Consider the following 27,966-nt stretch of genomic DNA (forward strand, 5'->3'; position numbering starts at 1 on the left):
ACCCTGAAATTAAGGTTGGCAAAACATACAGCAGTTGGCAACTGTGGATTCTCAATGATACTGAAACTGGTGTAACATGAGACATTTCAACAGTCCTATGCTATTTAAAGTTCTCCTTTACAAAAATAAATACAAACACGCCGTTGCAATACTTAAGAAAACTATTCCAAGTTTAACAACTACTGCTGTGCAGATTAAAACTGCTTTCTCAAATACTTTAAGTACTTATGGGACCTAAACGTGTCTGAATGAACCCTTAACACGGCTCCAACAGCAGATTACTCACTGAGTCCTTGCCCCGAGAGAGAGGAAAAGACAGAATACAGTAAGAGAAACACTCTGGCATCACCTCTCACACTCCCTCCTCCACCTCCCGTGTTGTGTTTGACATTTCCCAGTAATGATGGGAATTTCCTTCCCTCTCCAGCGGCCTGTCCCTCCACGCTGAGACCCAAACAATCGCTCTGCGCCGTGGCCTGTGAAATCCCAGGACGCCGGGGCCCTATGAAATCCTACAGAATGGCTTTTATCCCCTGAAGATACAGTACAAATCATCATTGGTTTTATCTCAGCTGGGGATGTCGATTTATCTAAATGAGCTTAGTCCCTCTAGCTGCCTGTCAGAGTTATTTCTCCCTCTACAACACCAGCCCCACCCTGACACCCTCCCTTCCTCTCATCTTCCGCCCCCCCCCCCCCCATCTCTCAGCCCTTCTCTTCCTCCTCCCGCCCTGATTCACTGAGGTTTAGATCCTTTCCATGTCCTCGTCCTTTGTTCTCCAGAGAGGGAGGGGGCACCAGAGGACGGGGCAAGTAATGGGATTGGTACCCTGAACTGGGCACCAGTTGTGTTCGAAGCCTGCCTTACTGGCCCAAAGACGTGTGTGTGCGTGTGTGTGTGTGTGTGTGTGTGTGTGTGTGTGTGTGTGTGTGTGTGTGTGTGTGTGTGTGTGTGTGTGTGTGTGTGTGTGTGTGTGTGTGTGTGTGTGTGTGTGTGTGTGTGTGTGTGTGTGTGTGTGTGTGTGTGTGTGTTATTCTGAGTCCCTTTAGTGTGCAGTGGAATGTACTTAATCTGCCTGCCATCATAATGCAAATGAAGCTCCCTGGTCCCAGCGGGGAAATAGTGTGTGTGTGTGTGTGTGTGTGTGTGTGTGTGTGTGTGTGTGTGTGTGTGTGTGTGTGTGTGTGTGTGTGTGTGTGTGTGTGTTGTTGTTGAATATCTAGGCCCTTCATAGAGGATACTGGAAAGCTCTTGAGGGGGCATCAAAGAGTGGGCAAAGGCTTCTGTCACACTAACACAATGGACCAGTTACACACACACACACACACACACACACACACACACACACACACACACACACACACACACACACACACACACACACACACACACACACACACACACACACACACACACACACACACACACACACACACACACACACACACACACACACACACACACACACACACACACACACACACACACACACACACACACACACACACACACACACACACACACACACACACACACGTAAAAGGGAGAAATAACACTGACTCTTAATTTTCCCTGTCTTCTCTAAAGGCCTCGCCAAAGGCACTTTTTCACTAAACTTTATTTAAAAACACACTTTCGTACAGCGACAATTTAACGAACTAATACCGATCTTTTTCGGTACTGTATTCATTGTAATTGAAGGCTCAGATGTACAGCCAACACTACGTTAAACAAGATGTTTCCTATCATTACACTGTGCTTGCATTTTGTAATGACAATAAAGTAATCTAATCTAAACGCTGTCCTTTTTTTCAAAATATTTCGTCGGGTTAAATGAAATAATATATAGTAAGACCTCTATGAAAAAGCTTTCAATTCTCCCATGTTACAATGAACCTTGATCTCAGCAGGATTCATCTGGATAATAGAAAGAGGAAGTTGTTTATATTTTAAAGAATTGAGTAAAAAGGATTTCTGTTTTTCATTCTCACTTAACGCCCCCCTGTCTCTTATCATTCAGCTCCCCCACATTCCTAAGATCAAGGTCAAGGTAGATTTTATTGTCCCAAAAATAAATTACTTCTGTAGAGGTTATAGGAAATACCGTGTCCACATGGTAACTAGATATATATATATCGAGGATTCAAGTCAATACTGAACAAAAGAAAAGGAAATATAGACACAAGATCTTTCTAGAAGTAATCTTAAAACATTGTAGTCATTATGCTGGGAGAACTATTGATGGTGTGGGTATTACTTTTACAATTTATTTACGGTTAAAAAAACATAGACTATTAAAAACAGCACTGTTGTGTAGTTACGGTGAATAACTATAATAACTCACCCTGATAAGGACAGTGTACAAAAGACTTAAAGGTCACCTATCATGTTATTTGTAGGCAATAGCTCAGGTCTCAGATATATTCAAATATATAAAAAACATGTCTATGAAGTGTTTTGCTCCAAATACCAAACAGATCACCCATTCTAGCCATGCCTCATATTCCTCTATTTCACTTCCTGGTATAAAGCTTTAAAAAAATAAAAAAGGAGGGGTCTGAGCTCATGCGGGACCCGGCAGCTACTGTCTAAACTAAATGCTGCCGTGATGAAACGCCATATCATGGATTATCAAGGATTATTTCTGAAACAGTATGGAGCTCAAAGGCTTTCTCTCTTGCCGGTTATACCACAAGGTGAGTTCCTTTTTACTTCCTGCTTCTTCACACACATGCTCTTTTTCTGACGCTGCGTGAGTTCCCTGAAACACCGGGGACACATCTGATAGGTCCCCTTTAAATGACGAAATATCAGAAAACCAGCATTACATTTTATGATTTTTACAAAACACTATGGTGAAATAACAATGCAGCACACTGCAAAATATAAACCAATTATCATTTGCCAGTCATATATTTGTTTATACATAATTAATTGCGTTTGCGTCTAATGACTGACAGCAACAATTACCTCTTTTAAAACTTTTAAAAAACAGTTAACGGCCATGAGAGACGCCTGAACCTGTGGATCCTCATTTCAATGCTTTGACAGTCAAAGGTACAATAATGTGGCCAAACCTATTTATAGCAAGACAGTTAATTAGATTCAAAGATTAATTAACGGCTTATCTAATCTATCAGAGGGCTAAAGATAACTATCTAATTAACAATACGAGTGAAGAACAGCGGCAAAGTTTGTCAAACAAAGAACTGTGTGGCTTATCTCCAACCATCACTCTTTCTCCCATTGTTCCCCTCTCATCCCTCTCTTCTTCTTTACTTCCTCTCTCCCTCACACACTCTTCCCCTCTGCCCCTGATGTTTATTGATTGCCAGAGTTCATACAAGAGTATCACTTAATGTGCTTGCTTTCATGTCCTGCCTTTGTTGCCGCGAGCCCACGATATTGCAAATTGATCCGTCGTTCCCCGCCACCCTTTGTCAGGGTTTGTGAAGTGATCTACTATTACATTAGCCCTCTCTCCCATCCGACTCTCCACTCTTTCCCCCCTCTGCTTCTAGCTTTCACTCATTCTGCCTCTTTCTTGTCATCCTTTGGCTAAACACTGGTCTGGGAGCTGATTAGCGGCGCCTCACGCCCGACTGGCTGCATTGATGAGCTCCTTGAGGTTTGATGATGTAGCCAATAAACGGACACTTTTGATTATCTGACCTCTGACCTGTTCTGTAACAACAAACCCCCTCCCCCCACCTCCCTTTCCTCTTCCTCCTCATTGTCCCCTTCACGCCTCCGTCTCTCCATTGTCCTGCTCAGGTGACGACTTGAAAATGAGGTCATGCTTGTTTGAACATAAACAACGGTGCGCATCCTCAAGGGCAGAGCATCCTTGAAATTATTCAGCGCAGGATTTTACGGCCTCTTAGGAACGATTTTGTTTTCAAGACACTGATTAAATAACACAACATATTCTAAATCAGTAAGGCACGATGCAAATGGTTGGTTTATCGTTTCTGCATTTGAAGGGCGCACTCCGGCATAACTTTTGGAGAAACTTTTTCTGAAAGTGCAGAAATCTCTCGGATGTAAAACTTATATGCAACTTGTGATAACTTTTCCCTTTAGGCATTGGAAGTGAGCGGACTCTGAGACGTAAGACAAGCATCCAATAATACGGTTTTTTTTCTCACTTTTCTTCTGCCCTGGACAACTTGGCAGGATTTTGGAAAGGAAGACGAAATGTTTGACGCGCCTGCGGTCTGCGTCCTCCTGAGCCGATCAACGGCAAACTCCTGAAGTGTGTGTGCATCCTTGACAATGTGTAATTGGCTGGTGGAGAGTTTCCCCCGACTTAAGGCAGAGTGCTTGTAATTAAGAAAGGATGCCCAGGCAGGACCACCACAACTACCACTACCACCCCTCAACACACACACACACACACACACACACACACACACACACACACACACACACACACACACACACACACACACACACACACACACACACACACACACACACACACACACACACACACACACACACACACACACACACACACACACACACACACACACACACACACACACACACACACACACACACACACACACACACACACACACACACACACCCTCCCAAAGCTAGTGCTGTCCTGGAGAGAAGACATCAGGAGGAGAGGCTGTTTGCAGTGATTTAAGCAGAAGATGGGGGGGGGGGCTATACAGGGGGTTGTTTTCCACTGTGGGGAGGAGGGTCTGAGAAGAGAGCGATAAGGGGATGGGGGACTGCGGCACAATCATCTTGATTTCTTGTGCTGAACGATTACATGCCATGCTAATTGCTAGCAGAGGGATCTTTAATAAATATTTCATTCGGTGCAGCATCATTACTGCCTAATGTCGTTATTAATCTCCGCCGGTAATTTCCACTCAGGAGGAGCGTCTTTGTGAGGGGAAAGCTGTGTTTTCCCCCCACGAGGAGAGAGAGAGGGAGTGGGAGGGAGAGAGGGAGGAGGAGAATTAGGGAGTGATGCTGGAGAAGTGCCATTACAATACACTTATCAAAGAAGAAGGGAAGGAAAAATGAATGAACCATGGAGACGAGAAGAAAGAAAGGAATGAGGAATACAAAAAAGTTCAAAAGAGAGCGATTGGGAAGTTAACTGAACAGCGCTGGATGGATCATGTGGGAGTTAGCATGGCTGCGAATAATGTTACAGACATGTCGTTTCCTGAGAGGCCTTTTCTATCAGTGAGATCATAGCTACTAATTTGATTTGTACATGGGACGGGGGTTGGTATAACTGCCTCTGTAGAGAAAGATTTACTTTGAGTAAATGTCCAGAGCTGACAGTCTTGATTCAGTGGAAGAACCAATACTGCCAACTTACCGAAGTCTTTTTCTTTATCTCAATCTACATTGCTTTGCTATTATTTTACTTGTAGGCTTCAAAAGTTCAGCCAGGCAGGAATTTGTATATTCCAGAATATATATTCAGAAAATTAAATACCGTGAAAAAGGCCTTGCTTTTACTGCCCTGCTTGTTACGCAATTGAAACAGGTTTTTTCTAAGCTGTACTTTCCAACACTTTCTTTTCGTTATTCATTAGATGTTTGTGTTCATTGGAAAATGTATGTTTTTCTAATGTCAACTGCAAACTAATGTATCCCAAAAATGAATGGAAATATTTCTAAATCTTCCTTTTTAACTTTTTTTTACGAGGCAAAAAGAAATCCTTCCACACAGGACGTTATATATTTTTACATATCCATCATATGTGGTATGTTAAGTCTAAAAATGGAAGCGTACTAAGCATACAGTATGATTACTCTGACAGATAAGCAGACAGTCTTTAGTAAGTGGAGGACAAAATGTACACACTTTTTCTTTCTTACTTATTCTCTAAACTAAAATGTTTAGAGAACTTTTATTATTATGATTATGGGCGTGTACATTTTTGCCACGAAGGTGTCCAGAGGTAGTATCTGACACTGCATCACTAATAATGCAGTGAAATCTATTTTGTTGCTAATCTTTGACACATCCAAGACTAATAATCACCAAAGTTCCATTCCTCTACTAATTATTATATTGGAAAAAAAACATTTTTTTTTTTTTTTTTAAGAGAAATTAAATAATTCAAATAATGAAAAAGGCATTTAAAGGGTTAAAATCCTGCAAATTATTGAATGTTTGGCTCTACGTTAGAAGTTGTTCAAGTGATTCATGGGAAAAAAAGTTTTCATGAGCGTGTACATTTTTGCCACGAAGGGGTCCAGAGGGTGCAAAATGCATCACGAGAGTATACAAAACATGTAAGAGTAAACGACATTGGATTTCAAAAAATGTACTCAAAAGAAGACTTCTTGCAAAAATCCATGCCAAAAGCTGTAACACAGCTGAAATGATCACCAAATAATAAAAAAAAAGTCAGGAAAAATGTACAAAAATGCCCGAGGAGGGCACAAGGGTTAATGGCAACAAACTGCTGACAACACACCCTCCATTATGTGCAGACCAACTGTGCATTGGTTCACACCATGTTGTGCAAGCCATCTCCTTCTTCATGCAGTTTAAGACATTAAGAAGGCGTGAAAATGGCAGCAAACTAAGCCTTGGGCGAATAGCAAATAGCATTAGCCGCCGAGCACACATTGCATTCTGCTCATTCCAATATCCATCTGCGCCTGCAGCTATGCTAGCTCTCTGCTATCAGACTGGCTTATTCACACACATTCTCCACAGCTCTGGTGCCTTTTAGCGCAAAATTCAATCTTTGGTAATAAGTGAATTTGAAATGGAGCGTAAGCACGAACTAAAAAAGCAAATCCAAATCCATGTTGGTTTTATCTAACAACGTATTTCATGGCTGTATTCCAAATGTGTATGTGAATAGGTTATGAATGATTACCAGAAAAATGATTATACGCTTTTCATGATGTTTTAATAACATATCCATCATATGTGGCCGTAGACAGTGACAGTTGGGATGGGATGGAGGGATGGTTTGGAAATACGAAGAGAGGGAGTGATTTATGGACTTATAATAAAAAAGGATCCAGCTAAACTATCTATACAGCCAACACACACACACACACACACACACACACACACACACACTCACACACACACACACACACACACACACACACACGATGGCATTGCCCCCACAGAAAATAGAGTTGTGTATACCATCCAATTATCTGTCAGGGGTGAATAATGGCCCCGATAATATATTCACATTGCCGTTGCCGATCAATTTTTAATCAAGCTGAGAAATATGGAGGAAGTGAAGCTCAAATGACCCACCAGGATCTCTCCCATAATGCTTCGGCAAAGGAGTCCCTAATTTTGCTCCAATCAAATTACTTACCCACCCCCACCCCTTTCCTCCAGCCCCCCCACCAGCCCACCACCATCCTCTGAGCGATAATGGTGCTTCCCAGTGTGGGGCGAAGCAATAACTACAACAGGCTTGTTCCTTTATAAGGGCAGAGGTCAGGGGGCAGTGACCTTATTAAAGACATTTTTTCTGATGATAAAGTGATTAGCTGTTACTAAGCTGAGTATTAACATGTATAGTGGCTCAAAATAAGGAACCAGAAGCACATCATTGCATTTGTATTACTTTTGTATGTCTTCATTTGTGTTCAAAACCTTTCTTATAGACTTATTTGATTCTAAAATGTCCTAAAGGAGATGAAAATTCAATTATATTTAAATATAAGAAAGTCAATAGTCTTCGGGGGTCTAGTGTGCCAACATGTGGTCAGATGGATTAGTTCTTACATATATAACCATTTTATAAAGTGATTTTTATTCATATTAAACCTGCATCTAAACCGTATTATTGTGTCTTAATGGCCACTTATGGGCAGTGCAACAAAGTGTGCATAAAATTGACATACATTATCACCTTGTAAAACTGATAGTAGCATGTTAATGTGTACGAAAAACATTACCCTGAAACAAATAAACAACCAGCATAAATACAGCAAAATGTGTAGTTGTGTTTCAGGCCTATTCGGGAATGTAAGTTTAATATAACTCCGTATTGGTGTCCTTGAGCTCGAGTGGTAAGTATCTGACTTTTTAGATTGCATAATGTTCGCTTCTCGTCACCAGCTAGTCGCTAACTTTGTGCGTCTGCTGTTCGGTGCAGTGTTAGCCTATATGTTGTTTATTAAAGCTGGAAACAAAACTGATCAGGGTGGAGGGGCTAAACCAAAAATGCAGAATTGCATGATACCAAAACAATGAGAGGAAAGGCGGTAGATAAGCCCATTCGTGTTGAGGGGAACTGCAATGCAGGGCTCGTCACAGTGAACAGATGCAGTTTAAAACAACCATGCATTTACTAAAACGAAATACATTTGAAAACAAATCCAAAAACATTTCTGATTCATATTTACTAATAGATGCGTCTCTGATCTTTTGAGACGAACTCGTTTGCCTGCTCGCGAACTCTCTCTCTCTCTGCTGGCTGTTTTTAACATTAAGGCACATATTTTCCAGATGAGGTTGTATAAGATTTTAAAATCAAGCCCTTCAGTTACTGCACGTTAGTTAATTATTAAAATTCCACATAAAAATACCATTATTATGTCAGATGGAAATCCAAGCATGCTTAATGTAAACCAACCCAATGCACTCTATAGTACACAGTAAATCCTTATGGAGGCAAAAACCACAAAGACATGTTTCAGTGTGTGCTGTACACACACATTCATGTGATTTAACCTCACATGCACTCACAGTTATAAACACAATATTTCACATGTGTACGTCCACAATCAACATGTTGTCTGTGCACTCTGAGTAAATCCCACCCTCTATAGAGCGGCCCCCCGGTGCCTGAGTGGGTCACGTACCTCTACGCAGCGCTGGGGCAATCTGCAATGAAAGCTTTCCCATTTGTAATAAACTGCAGCCTCTCAGAAGAGCAATCCTAGGGAGAATCCAGCGCACTCTCTTCTCACTATAACAACAGCGTCTGTAAAACAAATGAGCAGGGAGGTAATTGCAGACAAACAAAAATTACATTTCCAATAAAGGTTCTTGTCTCTTTGGGCTCCCAGAAGCCCCCAGCCCTCCTCAAGCGTTTAACAGCCTTAATATACCCTCTCATCAGCCTTCCTGGTGAGAAGCCGCCTGAGAGCAGCTATCAGAGCACAAACAGAGCTCATCTAATGCGAACAGGTTCAGGGTTTACTGGTTCAAGTGTTTAAGGCAATTAAAAGGGGAAATGGTGGAGGGATAGATGGATGGGAGCATTAAACAAAACACTAAAAGTTTACATGACCCATCTTTTATACTTTAAGACATTCATGGCACTGTGCAGGTTAAAGTCTTAGAAGGAGAAGAGCTTACGAGAAGATTAGCAAAGCCAAAATACTAGAGTGAAAACACACAAATGAATGGTGTTTAGATTGAAAAGATTATTTGTTTGAATCAGCATTAAAGTATGTGTGATGCTACAGGAAGTTTAGAGGTGTTTTGAGCGCACCCATAGCGATACTAAAATAATCCGTGACTCCTATTTTAACAGAGATGATGGAGATGACTAATAATGTAATGCATATTGTAAATAGGTATTACACTTTAAATCTCTAGTTTGCTCAAAAAAGCAGAATGTGCCATGTGTTGCATATTACATCAATAAATAATAGTTGCAAGTTGACAAGTAGGTGTTGTAAACAAAAGGGAATCTATGAATGATTGTCAACCACTTTGCGTTGAGTGCCATTGGGGCAGTTTTGCAAACAACATGAGAGCGCTGTTCTTTTAGAAGTTTGAGAGAGCAAATAGTGAGCGGAATAACGCCTGATGGGAAATAAACAACTCACTTTTAGATAACAACATCTGAATAAACACCTGATGATGAACATGTACTGAGAGTGCTTGTTTGCCCAACAAACGATCCAAAAGTCAAAGTAATTTAGTTTGCAATGATTTAAAAATCACTGAAAAGGCAGAAAATACTCAAATCTGAGAAGCTTGTTTTTGCAAACACTTGCCCCTTACGCTTGGTATACAAATATAAAATATGGATTAGTGCTTATGCTGATGGACCAAGCCATTGTTGACTAAATGTTACAGCACAAGGTTGGGAAAAAAATGTCTAACAATAACATGATAATCTGCAGATACATTTTTACTCACATGTGTGCAGTGCCCCCCCCCCCCAACACACACACACACACACACACACACACACACACACACACACACACACACACACACACACACACACACACACACACACACACACACACACACACACACACACACACACACACACACACACACACACACACACACACACACACACACACACACACACACACACACACACACACACAAGAATTCCACTGAGTGCAGCAGCAGTCATCTCCTCCCTGCAGCGCTGAGATGAAATCAGTGTGTTTATCTGATGGTGAACCCGACATTAGGCCAAGCTAAAGGTCCCTGCTCGGCTTCCTCTTATCAAAACCTGCAAACAGTGAACTCCACGGCCCGGCCCCTCGCAGGGGAAATTGATTACAGCCTGGGGCCAAAACGGCAGCACGTCCACAGCTCTTCACTCCATTATGAGTCCTGGCTGTTAGCTCCAGGATCAGATCCTCAGATATTATGTGATCTGGTAACAGCGATGGGTTGAACGAGAGGTGGTGTAATGCGAGCTTGAATGCCGGGTTAAGGGTTCAGATGACCTCAGCGGTGACTAAACAGTCGCGGTCAAAGCTTTTAACGAGGGGTCTCTGGAGTTCGTATTGGTTTGACATAGTTAACTTAAAGTGGATGTATTGACTGTAGTGAAAGTGGAACAAACCATAGTATGCACGCTCTTTGAAGTGTGAAAGAGGTCGTGTAGCTGCAGAAATGTTGTTTAGCTGTTTGTCATAACTACACATGTATGGAGTTTTACCAAATCCACTATTTCGCTGTAGAGTTGAGAATGGAACAATGGTTTTTTTCCCACATGTCTCATAAAGGTAAATCCACAACAGCTTTCTTATGCTACAGGATATGAACTGAAAACTGACCGGACAGGCCGCGGTAAGAAAACCCTGCAGCTTGGGGAGTAACGGATTACATGTCAAGGAATTACGTAATCAAGACACAAAGACAGGTAACTTTACCACTACAGATACAAAAGTAAGTATGTAAGTAATCGGATTACTAGTACATTTATAACAAAAAAAAAAGCATTATGAACACATTAGAACCTTTCACAAGTCTCTTATACCCCTTTCACACCAAGGCTTTTCCCGTTCTAGCTCCGTGATAGAGCTTTTCAGGTTCAGAACCGGTTCTTCGGTTTAGCTCCAGCTCTTTTCACACTGCCCAGAGTCCGACTGACTGGTGCTGCGTCATTGGGTCATCGTTTGCGTCATGACGTAACCGTTTGCGTGCCTGCTTCATAAAGCCAAACCGCGCGGAAACCCCTCACAGCTGACACCGACAACAACAAGAATGGCCGATTGTGCTCCAGCCTCCTCTGTACCTCTTCAGAAGACCAGATTCCCAGTAGGTAGCTGGTCTCTTCAGTGGACCACTGCTGCTTGTTAAGTTTCTCCATCGTTGTGTACAAACTGGATAAAACGCCGGCTTTTTGTTGTTGTTCAGGAGTTGATCTGCCACTGCCCCCGCCCCCGCCTCGACGTAAGCGTGACGTATGTGGTGCTTTTGCTCTGGCCGGAAACATTTTTGGTGCTTGAAACGAACCGGATTCCGGAGCTCAGAGGCGGCTCCGCTGCGGTGTGAACAGGAGAAACCGGTGCTTTTCAAGCTCCAGCTCTGAACCGGCCCTGGAACCGCGTTGGTGTGAAAGGGGGATTAATGAAAGGCAGGTCTTCCTATAAATAAAGTCTCTGAGCAAAGGGCAACTTTTTTGATATCTTGCTTTTGTTCTTCTTTTTTAAGGTTACATTGTTCTGTTTTCTTACATAATACACTTAATTAAAATCTATTGTAATAATATTGAGTTTCTCTTGTACTTATTTACACTACGTTGGAATCTTTATTTACCACTTTTATTTAAGGATACCTAGATTAGGTAACTTATTACATCTGTATTATCAATTGTAAGGAGTACATTTCTAGTAACCCTCCCAACCCTGCATCTACTCGTGTTTACCGCTGTTATATTGTTCTGTTTAAATGTATGTGCATGAGGGAGATGGAAGAGGGAGAAAGTGTGTGATGGTGTCACCGAGACAAGGAGCTAATAGTTTGAGGGCATTCCTGTCAGTTCTGCTGCATGATCGCAGGTCCTGTGTGGCTTCCTGCAAACTTAGACGCTTAGACGCGTTTGATGTAAACACTCAGAGGAGAAGGAGATGGGAAAGTCCCTGAGATATTTAACTGACTAATTCTTCCACCGGTTTTTTCTCTTTCTCTTCTTATCTCTTTGTTTGCCTCAATCATTCCACTGCGGCGGAAGAATCTGGGAATCCAGGATATGTAAAAACAAACATGCCCTTTTACTTCATCATCAAAAAAACAAAAGGAACGTGTGTGTGCGTGTGCGTGTGCGTGTGCGTGTGCGTGTGTGTGTGTGTGTGTGTGTGTTACAGAGAACACACACATCTTGCTCACAAACAAACACACCTTTTTGTTAAAACTTTGCTCGAGGCATTTCATTTCTCCAATTAGACTTGTCGAGGGCCTGACAAGTCTCAACTTTGTTCGCTCCACCAGGCAGGAAATTAAAAATTGTTTTCAGTTCCAACCAAACCAAAAGCCTAACTGCCATTTGGCACAGACACGTAAACACATTTGCATTATAATTTATGTTGTAAAATTGGATTGTGCATTTCTAATTCCCTGCTGACTTTTGCAGTTTAGTAAAACCTTTCAACTTCCACACATAAATCAACTTCTTATTTCATTTCGAATAATTTGTTTGACGTGCAGGTGCCAAATGAGTGAGGTTTCCTACTGTATAATAGACATAACAAAGTATAGTGGGATTTATTTATTTTATTAATAATAACAATCAGGTTTGTCTGGCACTGATGCTGCAACCTATTACAAATGATCTGCAACTATGTGTCTTCACCTAGGCCTGCTTTGGTTTGGATATCCATTTAAATGTTAACTTTAATGTTCAAAAAGCTCCTTCTGCTCTGAACTTTTGGATTCAGCCTTTGCAGACCATTAACATGCACAAAAACATCACACTACAGGAAAGGGAAAACCCAAAAAGCATTATAGGGCCTCTGAATCTCTATTCTTAATGCTCATAAGCCAAGAAATGACCTGCTTCTATCTCACTGAGGCAAATGGGTAATTCTTTTGTCACAATTCTCATATTATTCTACTTTGGAATTAAGATTGATGGGTTTATTTATGATTGTAACCTTATTATATGAAGAACAATGCCTCACTTCCCCCTTTACGATCCATCCCCCACCATTGCAACATGCTGAGGTGAGAGGGACCCTCTACACTGTTCATATAGCATCAACATCTACGTATAGATCTAATTAAGTTTTTCAAACCAGACGTGTAATTAACGCTTCATCTTGAGAACAACAACTACCTTAAATGACAGACTGTGACCCACATCACTGTAGATTGTACATGCAGTCATATCATGCACACGCTAAGTGAGAAGTGAGACGTATCGGCCACACGTCTGCACTCCCATGCGTGCACACCCCCACGACCCCCCCCCCCCATCTTCCTCTCTGATGTGTTTTTCATGTTAACACTTTGCAGTGCCTTAGGTACATCGTGCGGCTTCCCGCCATACACAGCCCTACCAAGCCCATTTGGAATGTTTTTATGGGATAACATCGTTTTTATTTTTCAATTAAATTTTTATACTTTTGTGTTGTTCCCCCTTTTTTGTTTTAAGAGTTGCTATTTTTCCTCATACAGTTTCTGTGTTTGCTGTTTCTCTCTTCTCTGTTCTCTTTGTCTTGAAAATATGCTTGTTGCTAACTCGGTATTGGTCCCAAAATAAAACCTTGTAGCTGCCAAAAACAGACGAGGAAGATACAATTATTAATCAAATGAACATGTGATCACCGGAATCTCAAATTTAATTTAATTTAATTTAAATGTAAGCCAATTTTGGGGCCGATTGCCGGAATCAGTATCGGCCGATACCGATCGCCGATCCGATCGAGTGGGCGGGGCCTATGGGGATCTTCCATTTAAAGTGATGTTTAAAACTCAGTTAATGGGGCTCATTCACTGGAGCTTCCACAAACAACAACCAACATAATTATTACATTCAAATGAAGGACATTATTCAAGTTTACATTAACTTTGGAAATAACACGGGAGAAATGAGCGGAAGCGCTCTCTTTTCCTCTCTCTCTCTCTCTCTCCTGACAGCCTGTCAGTGTCTCATGCAGCTCACTGATCCAGTGATGAGTGACCCGACAGTGAAGAATAAACATATGTATAACTAGTTTAGCTTGTTCCAGAGGTAGATACAATACCTAAGTGTGTTAGGTCTAACTCTTAGTGTGTGTTTTGCTCTGCTCACCGGTCTGTCACAGCGGGTGGAGCTTATACTGCTAACACGCTACACTTAGATTGGGAATATGGTCACCATTGTGCGTGCTTAACAGCTAAATGTTAGCATTGTCATTGCGAGCATTTTGATATGCTGATGTTAGCATTTAGCCAAAAGCCCCATCTTGACAAAGTCCAGCATCAAAGAGCTGCCGGCCTGGTCGTTTCATTTTTGATTGTTACCAGACCACCGCCCTATCACAACTGTGTTGGTGATTGGAGTTCCCCAATCTCAATATTCTAAGACACTGTTTAATGTTTTCTGTTTGCAAACAGGAAGTATGTTTCCTGGAGCAGCAACAGCAGTTTCTTTGAAGCAGTTATTATAAACACTGATAACCACCATGGCTGAACAGATGCTAACAGACAGACTCAAACTCTATCAACAGGAAAGCCAGAGGAGAGTATACACACGAAACATCATGGCTTAAAACGAAGATGATCAAATAAAAAGCACACGAGACAAAGACAATGATCACCTCGCCAAACAAACTCTACAAGCAACAACTGATCGATCTAAGACGACTGTACCAATCAAACGAGCTTGTGAAACCAAAAGAGGGCAGACAGGATGAACCCTCTCATCTCTTCCCTCTCATCACATCGCACCAATCTGAATCTGGATTTGAATGGTTCGACTGATGAGGAGAAAGAAAAGCTTTGAAGCATCAGTCAGGTCGGGCTTCTTTACGCCAAGCAGCCAAAGTAACGCCATATCACATGTGACACCCCAAAGACTGAGAAATTGATCCCTCGGTATGGACATTGATCGGTTCGGGGGTTTGAACACGCGCTCGGACCGAAGCATGGAGAGAAGGGTCAGGAGCGAGATGTGTGCTCAGGTCTTTTGTTACGGGAATCGATGATCTCCCACCATGGGGGAGATTAGCCCAGTCAGGTCATGTGGAGCACAGCAGGAGCCCATATTATGTTATTTTAGTATATGTGTCCGTCCACAATATGCTTTTAATGAATATGACTTATCAGCATCTTCTTGCAAGCCTTGTCAGAGCAAGTGTAGACCTTTAGAGGGAGAACAATATTGTAACTTGAGAATTAGTTAATTTAAATAACACGATGGATGGATCACCGTAAACATAAGTTGATGACTGTTAAACCTTATGAGAGGGACAGCCTGCTAACTAGCTTTGTTATACACCAACACAATTATCAGAATCATAGCTAAACCAATGGTAGTCCTAAGGGGGGCAAGGGGTACTGTGCACCCATGATATTAAGCCCAGACCCCCCTCTTAAAAATACTTTATAATAATGTGCATGCATCTCTGAGACACAAAAACAGTCAAACCAAAACAAAGTTGTGTCGGTTCTTAAAATCATTTTTCTTTACTGACAATTAACTGCTGGGAAACAAATAAATATACATGTTTGATAGGCATCCATCACAGGAATTGTTAGACTATTGTGGAAATACACAATTGTCTTTCTTTCTGAGAAGATTACTCATATCTGCCCAGCAAAATGTAAGGCTACACCCAGCAGCTAGTTTAGCAAAAAGACAGGAAACAACAACTAGTCTGGCTCTGCTCCAAGGTAACAAAGTGTGCGTGTGCGTGTGCCGGCACCTCTAAATCCCATCAATCAACGTGCTATGTGCTTTTTTTAATCAGTACAAAAACTCAAATGAAAAAAACAACAAGTTGTGGTTTTACTGGGAAATGTGTTGCATAAAAAAAATCTTTCCAAGTGCAGAAAGAAAAAAACAAAGAAGAGGCAACACAGAACATTGTAAGAGAAACAAAAGTGAGCGTCTAAGCAGGATCCAAAGTAAAAAGAATAAAGGTTAGGAGGACTGGAGGAGGTGAGAGCTGAAGTCTTTGGCAGGCCAGAGCAGGCCACAAACAGAGCAGCGCTGAAGGGCCCAGGACAAGTGTTGCCATGTCCCCCTGAAACCACAGAGGCCGCTGGGTAATGAATAAATAAACACCCCCTCCAACCATCTAGCCTCTTCCTGCTCTCCACGCTTGGCAGCCAACACACACACACACACACACATAGAGAAACTGGCACACACACATAAACAATGCACACAAATGCATACATGCATGATTGCCATTGGCCTCACAGACTCACAAACATGCAGGGTGTGTGTGTGTGTGTGTGTGTGTGTGTGTGTGTGTGTGTGTGTGTGTGTGTGTGTGTGTGTGTGTGTGTGTGTGTGTGTGTGTGTGTGTGTGTGTGTGTGTGTGTGTGTGTGTGTGTGTGTGTGTGTGTGTGTGTGTGTGTGTGTGTGTGTGTGTGTGTGTGTGTGTGTGTGCGCGTGTGCGTGTGCGTCTGTTGTTCTATACATCCAGCTGTGTGTGTGCCAGGGTGTATTTCCTGCTGTGCCCACGTCACACTGTTCATCTGTACGCATTTTATTTGCCCATCCATATTTATCCAAGGCTTTGTGGAGACATTTGGCCGGCTGAGTACATTCCCACACTCAGTCCGTGTATAACCCAACTGAGAAATCACCCACACGCCAACGTAGACGCATCGCCATGTCAGAGCTTTAGAAAACAAGAGACAAGAAGCTGCGAGACTCACATGGATGTTGCCTCCGCTCAACATCTCGAGGCCTGACAGTCAGTGAAAATATTCTCAATTATTCAACTTGGCTTGAGAAGCCGAAGACGGAGCAAAGGCCTTTTAATATGTAACTTGTTGTGACAACGCTAAACGACCGTCACCACCGCCTGATGAAATATGGATATTTTGTTTTGTTTCCAGGAGGATTAATTTGTCATTACCAAGTTGTTGCATCGGAGAAAGGCTGAGATCCGCAGGAGAGATGGAGAGTAAAGGGACAGAGGCAGCAAACCTCTAGATATGATCTGATGAAACAGGAAACATGGGAGGCTAGACGTGCAAAAATACACAGGTTTGATTTATATAGGTTTTGAAAGGTAGGCCCTTGTTTAAGTCTGTGGATTCCTTCTGTTCATGCTGCTTGAATGTTGATACAATGCCACTAAAGAAAAATACACCAGTCATTTCCCATTATACACTATGGGAAATGAATGACTGGTGTGTGGTGTAATCATGCATGCCACACACATGAACACCACCTTCCCTTCTCACCACACACACACACACACACACACACACACACACACACACACACACACACACACACACACACACACACACACACACACACACACACACACACACACACACACACACACACACACACACACACACACACACACACACACACACACACACACACACACACACACACACACACACACACACACACTTTCTCTCCATCCCACAGAACATTACATGGTAACCTTGACCTGTCTGCCCATCGTAAATTAACACACCGCCTCTGCTGGCACCTCACTGTGTCATCAGCTCACACCCACAACCTCCATTACACTACACCTGTGTCTCGGTGAGTGCTTTGTATCAGTTACACCACGTTTCTCAATGTAAATAAACTGCTATTGTACTTAATGCTGCGGTATCATTCTGTACTGAGAGATATTAGATTTAAGTCACTGGGAAATCTGTAATGGTGAAGCTGCATGATACAAAATGACAGAATATGTGGGCTTTTATTAAGCATCTGACTTGATAATCTAAATGAACCCTGACAACATTTTGAAAAAACACTAAAGAGAACCAGGATTTAAAGCTTCTTCTTGTGATTTTATACTCCTTTTAGGGCGACATAATCAATTGTTATTCTATTGAAATCACCATATGGATTAGTGCAATATTCAAATCACAGTGAGGACAATATGTGGTAAGGCAAAATAAATGCAGATATATCCCAATCTAGAAAGAGTATTCTACAGAATTAAAAGAAATCCTTGTGTGGTTCATATCCTCTTAAGAAATCACAATATTAGCATTATGTTTTAGTCCCTCTAATAGTGCCGATCAAATCGCATTTGATCAGGGCGGTGGTGGCGAAGTCGATAGGGACTTGACTTGGCAACTGGAAGGTCACCAGTCCAAGTCCCGGCAAGACCAAGTGCTACCGAGGTGTTCCTGAGCAAGGCACCGTTCCCTACACTGCTCCCCGGGCGTCGTTCAAAATGGCAGCCCACGGCTCCTAACACTAGGATGGGTCAAATGCAGAGAAACAATTTCCCCAGAGGGATTAATAAAGTATATCAAAATATATATATATCAGTCAATATAATCGCAATTACTTGTTTTTTCAAATCGTTGCCTAACTGTACTCGTTCTGTAGTTTTGATTTATAAATTTCAATTAAAACACAACCACCATATTAGTGTTACCTTAAAATACTGTTTTGAGTCTTTCGGAGCGTAGCAAGCAAATCCACAGTTGCTTGTTCTTGAAGTACTGGGATCGTCAGCAAGATGCAAAACAAGCGTTTCCCGGTCATGAAGGAGAGGAGGAGATAATGAGGAAATAAGAGCCCTGCTTTATGATGTATCCTGATAAGACTGGTGCGTCTTCACAACAATAAATTGTAACCCCGAGAAGCTTTAATTGAAGTTGGCGATTAAAGTGATTCAGACGGCGATCATTAGACCTGAGCACCGGCTACACTCACTCATTCTCAAACACAACGCTCTGTACAGTAACAAAGCCAATAAGTACTCACATTTACAAAGCTTAAAATGCTGAGCTTGATCCGAAAGACAAAACAATTACAGTGAAAAATACGCCTGCATGCTGCATCGATGCTCTTTGACGTTTATTCATCAATGTTCTGACCTCCGCTGGCCTTCATTAAGTCTGACGGAGCATCAGCAGATAATGTTCAACGCGCAATGATCAACACTTCCATCAATATGAGAATAGATGTCATTGCAATTACATGTCAAGTAAACAAAGTAAAAGGTCACATTTCCATGAGTGAGACGCGCGAGTCATGAAATAAATGTTTCATTCACTTTAACCTTGCAGAAGAATAGAATCTGTGTGTATTGTGTGTGTGTGTGTGTGTGTGTGTGTGTGTGTGTGTGTGTGTGTGTGTGTGTGTGTGTGTGTGTGTGTGTGTGTGTGTGTGTGTGTGTGTGTGTGTGTGTGTGTGTGTGTGTGTGTGTGTGTGTGTGTGTGTGTGTGTGTGTGTGTTCTCTCTGCTCTCCATGCTGCTCTGCTCCCACAGTGCCCCTGGGACCCATCTGCCTCCCTGTTATTAATTCATCAGGCTTAACCATGCAGCGCTTTATGACTCTGTTTGGACTGACGAACTATCACACACCCCATCTCTCTCCCACGGAACACCGGATTGAAAAACAATATCGCTCACCGGATGCTGAACACACACTTGCAGCTTCATATGCCTATTGTATTTTCTGATGCAGATATGTTGTCACGTCAATATAGCCTGTATAGATCGTCTCTGCATCGCTGACACCAAGAGACATGTCTGAACGAGTATTGTTCTTGGTTAGTCCCTGAACCAATTGTCCATCTTTGCGTCAATTCTACAGTGTCAAAACATATCTTAAAGCCGCCTGGTGATTCTGCAAGAACTCTGAAAACCATTAAATCAATCAAAAATGATTAAGCTGTATACAAACCAACAAAATTGAATATCTTGTTACACTTAAGAGCTCCTGAGAGAGCCAAAATATGATATCAGAAGGCCGCAAACCTTTTGGCAACTGGAAAGTCCAAAATGAAACTCACTTTACTATGAGGTTCTTTGACTGCGTAGCCAATTTCCATCACATTGTTGGCTGAAAACACAGCTGATTGTTCATGTACAGTACATGTTCAAAATAAACCCTTTTTCAAGAAAATATCTAAACTTTGCATTGAAGGATAATCTAAGAATCAATCAATGGCCTTCACGTGAATACGTCTTGATTGCCGTGTCTAAACCTATTCCCGTCAAAGACACAGAAGAGATGTGAGATTGCGGCACATCAAAAGACTTTATCTAGCCAGTATTATGTGGCTGTAAATAGCTGCAGCTAAGAAACAAGACACACTTACTGAGAGCCGAGGACGTGGAAGAGGAGAGGGAGGAAGTAAGCTAGGAAAAAATAGAAAGTAGGGAAAGTACTTGACTTGCTACTCCAGGAGCTTGAGATGGAGACAATGCATTCCTCAAAGGACACAACATCAACATACTAAGACATTTATTTTTACAAAACAAAGTTAAAAAATGTCAATTATTTTTATGTGTTACAAGAGTGGTGCACCTCGCAGATCTTTTAGCTTTTCTGAACTAAAAGTTAATTTAATTTGTGACAAGTATATTTATCTATTTGTCCCATATTCCCTCTATCCCTCCACTGTGAACTAATAACATTAAAATGGCCACAAAAATACATTTTCTGAATTAAAAAACTGGACTCAAACACATTTTCGAGGAAACAAAACTGACTACATTTTGTCAAATGTGTCCATTACACAAAACTATAATAATTTGATTAATTTTGAAAAAAATATTGCAACTTCCAAGTCTCTTTTTTTGGAAAATATTGCTTTCTTTTCTGAATAAGTAATAATAATAAAGCTTTATTTATATAGCACTTTTCATACAACACATGCAGCTCAAAGTGCTTTACGAAATGAAACATCACAAGTTAAAAATACACAACAAGAAATTCCCCTCAGATTATTTGTTAAGAACTTTACAGACCTGTACATGCAGCAACATTTAACAGTAAGGAAAGGTTATTTTTTACAGATGATAAAAAAGTTGACACACTTGGTATAGGAGACTTTACGCTCCACTTGGCCCCTCAGAGGTTAACACTAAACTTGAGGACATCCAGGGGGAGTTCCTGAGATCAACAGGGCTTTCTACTGGGGCTATACTGCCCCCCAGTGGACAGGATGTGAACACAATGCAATGGAGAGTGAAAGACAATCAGCTTTATGGCACCATGCATAAGTTAAGAGTTGTTCTGTCTCCTGTTTCAAGTTATCTGATCAGAGACGTTCAGCATTTAGTAGCCAGCTGGGTGTTGATATTATGAAGTTAAACCATCAAATCCACTGAGCCTGAATTATTTCTTATCCACAGTATAAAGACGCAGAGTATATCCAACACTACTGTATATTATATTTTAATTTGACTTTCAGCATTTATCTGATCAGCTTACAGGTTGAAATTAAATTATGACCTGTTTCATATTTTTCTTTGCATTTAATCCTAACAGCAAAAACATTCATGTACATTTTGTAAATGTTTGCTGTTTCTTTGTATTTTATTAAATTATTTACATATTTTTAACTCATAATGCTTTTTAACATTGCTGCTCACACACACACACACACACACACACACACACACACACACACACACACACACACACACACACACACACACACACACACACACACACACACACACACACACACACACACACACACACACACACACACACACACACACACACACACACACACACACACACACACACACACACACACACACACACACACACACACACTAACTTCACCCATGATGTTGGTGTTGACAATACTCTTGTGTGACGCTTAGAGCCTCTACGGAACAAAATGGTTGACAGTTTGAAAATGGCCCTGACAGCGCGATTATATGACAGTGTGCCAGTTATCACATCAAGGGAAAGTTTAGGAGGAAAAGTGTGAGACGGTGTGATCTCGGAAATAAATGATGATAATGACACTCTCTACGGAGCAAAGGAGTGAGAATAGAGTGATGGGACATGTTTCAAATGAAAGTAGAAAGAGTTGGAAAGGATAAATGATGAAACAAAAGATGTATGAATGGTACAGGCTAATTAACCCGCTACAATACAAGCGTAGAACAAAGGCAAAGAGAGACATGGGGATGGTTTGCCACAGTTAGACAAACAAGATGGAGAGGCAGGAAGGAAGAGGATGAGGGTGAGTGCGGGAGAGATCTCATTAGGAAGCCCCATGACAATAAAGCAGAGCCCTGACGTGTGAAAGCTAATCTTGATCTCTTATCTGCGGGAACACAAACTGTGTGTCACGACTTACGTCCCCATTCAACCTCCACACTGTCTGCCAGAACACACTTTTTAAACCACTGAGGGTTTTTAGATGTTTCTGAACAGGGTGGGAAAAGGAAATGTTTGGAAGCTCCAGCATTTCTGCAATGTTTAGCGTCATTTGATGTCTTTTGGTTGAGTTGCTTAGTGTGAAACAAGGGGATAGACATTAGTAAAAAGGCACGATTTGGGACAGAAATTGTAACCTGGCACATGCACATGGATCCTGATGAAGACAAAATGTTACAACCGATTGTTTTGGGGGGTGATCATTCAACCAGGACTGTCTCAAAATATTTACTAGACATTTGACCTCTAACAAGTTAGCTTAACTGAGTTACACATAATACCCTCTCAGATGGACGTGGTGACCGGGGTGCTAGAATATTCTAAATATTACTCAAGTGCACATAATATCCGGCAGTGGCTCATTCAGTAGGGGCTTGGACTGTGAGCCGTAGGGTTGCCGGTTCAAGTCCCCGAACAGACCTACAGGACTGTCTCAGAAAATTAGAATATTGTGATAAAGTTCTTTATTTTCTGTAATGCAATTAAAAAAACAAAAATGTCATACATTCTGGATTCATTACAAATCAACTGAAATATTGCAAGCCTTTTATTATTTTAATATTGCTGATTATGGCATACAGCTTAAGAAAACTCAAAAATCCTATCTCAAAAAATTAGAATAGTTCCTCAGACCAAGTAAAAAAAAAAGATTTATAACAGCAAAACACAATCAAACATTTGAAAATGTCCATTAATGCACTCAGTACTTGGTTGGGAATCCTTTTGCACGGATTACTGCATCAATGCGGCGTGGCATGGAGGCAATCAGCCTGTGGCATTGCTGAGGTGTTATGGATGCCCAGGATGCTTCAATAGCGGCCTTTAGCTCATTAGCATTGTTGGGTCTGGTGTCTTTCAGCTTCTTCTTCACAATACCCCACATATTCTCTATGGGGTTCAGGTCAGGGGAATTTGCAGGCCAATCGAGGACAGTAATGCCATGGTCAGTACACCAGTTACTGGTGGTTTTGGCACTGTGGGCAGGTGCCAGATCATGCTGGAAAATGAATTCCTCATCTCCATAGAGCTTTTCAGCAGACGGAAGCATGTAGTGCTCTAAAATCTCTTGGTACACAGCTGCATTTACTCTGGGCTTGATGAAACACAGTGGACCAACACCAGCAGCTGACATGGCTCTCCAAACCATCGCTGACTGTGGGAACTTCACACTGGATTTCAAGCAACTTGGATTTTGCTCCTCTCCAGCCTTTCTCCAGACTCTGGCGCCTTGACTTCCAAATGAAATACAAAACTTGCTTTCGTCTGAAAAGAGGACTTTGGACCACTGTGCAACTGTCCAGTGCTTCTTTTCCTTAGCCCAAGTCAGACGCCTCTTCCGTTGTCTTGAGTTCAGAAGTGGCTTGACCATGGGAATACGGCTATTGTAGCCCATTTCCCGGACACGTCTGTGAACAGTGACTTTTGATACCTGGACTCCAGCTTCAGTCCACTGTCTTTGAAGCTCCCCCAAATTCTGGAAGCGACTCTTCTTCACAATGCTGTTAAGGCTGCGGTCATCTCTCTTGGTTGTGCAGCGTTTCCTGCCACATTTCCCCCTTCCAACAGACTTTTTGTGGATGTGCTTTGAAACTGCACTCTGTGAACAGCTTGCTCTTTGAGAAATTTCTTTTTGTGTCTTACCCTCCTGATGGAGGGTGTCAATGACGGTCCTCTGGACAGCAGTCAGATCAGCAGTCTTCCCCATACTTGTGATTTAGTTTACTGAACCAAGCTGAGTGTTTTTCAAGGCTCAGGAAACCCTTGCAGGTGTTTCGAGTTAATTAGACGATTCAAGTGATTCGTTGAACACCCTACTAGTATACTTTTTCATGATATTCTAATATTTAGAGATAGGATATTTGAGTTTTCTTAAGCTGTATGCCATAATCAGCAATATTAAAATAATAAAAGGCTTGCAATATTTCAGTTGATTTGTAATGAATCCAGAATGTATGACATTTTTGTTTTTTTAATTGCATTACAGAAAATAAAGAACTTTATCACAATATTCTAATTTTCTGAGACAGTCCTGTATATATGGAGTGTTGACTGCTACTTGGAGAGGTCCCAATTCACCTCCTGCCCTGCCGTGGTGCCCTTGAGCAAGGCACCGGACACCCCCCTTCCCCCCTCACTCCCATTACTCCCCGGGCGCTGTACAATAGCTGCCCACTGCTCCTAGTGCTAGACTCCTGGTACTAGGATGGGTTAAAAGCAGAGAACACATTTCACTGTGTGCTGTGTGCTCTGCATGGGAGGGGATGAAACCCTCTTTAATGGTCACACCATTAAAGAGGGTTTCATCCCCTCCCATTCTATCTTCTACCTATGACATGTCTTTGGACTCTTGACTTTAACTTCTATATTACCAATGTACCCCTCATAATAATCCATTCTCCATGAACATGTTTGCTTTTAAAATCCATTGTTTTACCAGAAAAAAAGTTAGGTACAATACTCAAAAAAGATATATACTCAAAAATACACAAAAGGGTGAGTTTTTGTAATGTATTTCTCTCAACAATAAACGACTCAAACATGTGGGAATCTTAAACTGACTTCAGCAGGTAAATCCTGAATTCACCTTCAGTGTCAAGAGGATATCTTTGTAGCTGCCTGCAAGTAAACAATGTAACCATAATGGAGACAATAGAGTGAAAAATAAAAGATATAACTAAATCGTTAGAAAGAAAATCCCTGAAGTCTATTATGCATTATCATTAAACACACAGCTTCCTCATAAATGCATTAGAACATTTTAGATATACTGTACGTCGACGCGGCTGTCTTGATTATTCCTCAGAACCTTGCGATATAACAAGGCGAACTAAAAAGCATTTTTCAACATTGAGTCAGATGCATGAAGAAGCTACTGACACCGTGGTACAAAGATGGAAAAGGTAGTTAGAGGAGCACCAATCTTAAGGAAGACATGTTCTCCTTCTCTAAGAAACAAACATCCTTTAGCTCCTCGGGTAAACTGCTGCTATCTCTCCATTTCCTGCCCCAAGCAACCTCACTTAGTGCCTTTCCCTCCAGGGAGCTTTTTCTTGGCAAACAGGGCTGTTTATTTGACTAAAACGGGCCCTCACTTCAGCTGCTTCATCTAATTAAAATGTTGCAAAAGCGTCGAGCACTAGCTATTTTATTTAACAGCTAATTGTTCAGACTTCAGGGAGTGGGATATTTTATGCAAACACTTTCCAGAATCTTGGGGGAAGAACACACTGGTATACACACACACACACACACACACACACACATGCACACACACAGGAGATCAGTTTCTTGCTCATTGGTGGGATGAATTTTAAATAGTCAGGAGTATCGAGTTAATCAGGGATAATTCAGTGGGGGGATATCAGGTTGCCTTTTAACAGGGGAGGATGCATGTATGATTAACGCAGCGCTCCCCATTGGACTGAGCAGAATAATTGTCTTGTTTACCAACAGGTGTTTTTAATCTAGAGGCAGGAATTAACAATCCTTGTTTGTGAGGGCGCTCGGGGGTTGTCATGTTTCAGATGTAATGACTTGCCGTTTTTCTTGTCAACAACTCGTGTCATCCTAATTGAGTGTTTCAAGTCAATTAATTTGGAAAGGACGAGGCACACCTAAAACAAATACTTGGTTGTTGTTGTGGACAAACAGTGTTACCTAGGATGTTTACATATAATTGGTGTCAGTAGATTGTTTCATACAGACCTAGAGTAAGTAAATCACTCACACACAGAGACACATCTTCACAGAATAAGGAGTTGGTGTTGATTCATACTACGCAACGAGACGTGTTGTTACAAGGCAGAAAATACGATCCAGGAAGTCAAATGGGATAGCAAAAAACCTCATTTAAAGGTTAATCAAACGCCACTGCAAATGCTAACAGAACTTTTACAACATTGGAGTTATCACACAAGTTATCACAACTGTTGTTATTTTTTGTCACAGGTAAGAGGGACAATACCACATTTAGTTCAAAGTAATCTACCACGAATGTGTGCTTGCATATACTTGATTAACCAACATAAAGAAACATAATAATAACTTAAATGTATAGCGCCTTTCATAACCTCAAGGTTGCTTTACAAACAAACATACAAGGACAAGACATAAACATAAAAAACAAACATAAAACAGGGGGCAGAAATGGAAGTGTAAGTGGGGGGTGGGGGGAGTGAGTTATTGTTGGAAGGCGATGTTGAACAGATGAGTTTTAAGGGTTGATTTGAAGATGTTGAGAGAAGGGGCGTTGCGGATTTCTGCAGGGAGGGAGTTCCAGAGGGTGGGGGCAGCGACACTGAAGGTGCGGGGGCGTGAATGGGAAATGGAGAGCAGGCCAGAGTCTGAGGATCGAAGGGAGCGGGACGGGATGTATGGGTGGAGGAGATCTGTGAGGTACTGAGGGGAGAGGGCATGGAGGGACTTGTAGGTGAGGAGGAGGAGTTTGTAAGTGATGCGGGCCTTGACCGGGAGCCAGTGGAGGTTGAATAGAGTGGGGGTGATGTGCTGCCAGGGCTTGGTGCGTGTGAGAACCCTGGCAGCTGAGTTCTGTATGTACTGGAGCCTATTCGGGGTTTTGCTTGGAACTCCGGACAGGAGTCCATTACAATAGTCCAGGCATGAGGTAATGAAACAATTAATCAGCTTCTCTGCAACAGAGTCGGACAGTGATGGCCGGAGTCTTGAAATATTTCTGAGGTGGAAGAAGGCTGATTTTGAAACGGATTTGATGTGGTTTTTGAAATGAGAGGGTTGAATCCAAGACAACACCAAGGTTGCGGTCCTGAGGGGATGGGGAGATGATGGAACCGTCGATGTTGAGGAGCAGATCTCCCGAGCAGTGCCTTGGGGGCCACAACCATGAGCTCAGTTTTATCACTGTTTAGTTTGAGTAGGTTGGTGGTCATCCAGGTTTTAATTTCGTGTAGGCAGTTGATTAGTGACTGAGGGGGGAGATGGGCAGAGGGTTTTGTGCTGAAGTACAGTTGGGTGTCGTCGGCGTAGGAGTGGAAACAGAGACCATGGCTGCGGATGATGTCACCAATCGGAAGGATGTATATTGGGAATAGAAGGGGACCGAGCACTGAGCCTTGGGGGACTCCATGGTTGACAGAAGCAGAAAAGTAGAAATAGTTTTTTTAAATTGTCATAAGACTGAGCTTTTTAGCTGGAGACCCTTACATTGGTGTCTTGCTCAATGGGCCCCTCAGTAGTGATAATGAGGAATGGACAATTCACTTCTCTGGGAGGTAAACAAACAACGCTCACAAGCCTGCATCATTAAAAACTGCAATATTGAGCGAAGCAACTTGTGATTTTTTTTTCATTAAAAGGTAGGGTTGGTAAGAATGGAGAAACCAGCTCGAGTGCGCTAGAATTTGAAAGTACACAACCGAAAAAATCTGCCCCTTCCTTCAGACTTCCTTACAGAGTCCCTCCTCCAACACACACGA

The 27,966-nt window shown here is 41.8% G+C and overlaps 1 protein-coding gene across 1 annotated transcript in view; it reads right to left on the minus strand.

The window, feature by feature from the left end:
- The window catches only part of LOC307044659 (uncharacterized protein), a gene marked incomplete at its 3' end in the record, with an annotated part of 131,981 nt that overhangs the window by 88,722 nt on the left and 15,293 nt on the right, over positions 1–27,966 (minus strand). Inside the window, exon 3 of the mRNA XM_079689970.1 lies at positions 8,834–8,955. The remainder of the gene's footprint in view (positions 1–8,833; positions 8,956–27,966) is intronic.

Source organism: Notothenia rossii, assembly GCF_949606895.1.
Source record: "Notothenia rossii genome assembly, chromosome: 6".
Classification (NCBI taxonomy): domain Eukaryota; kingdom Metazoa; phylum Chordata; class Actinopteri; order Perciformes; family Nototheniidae; genus Notothenia; species Notothenia rossii.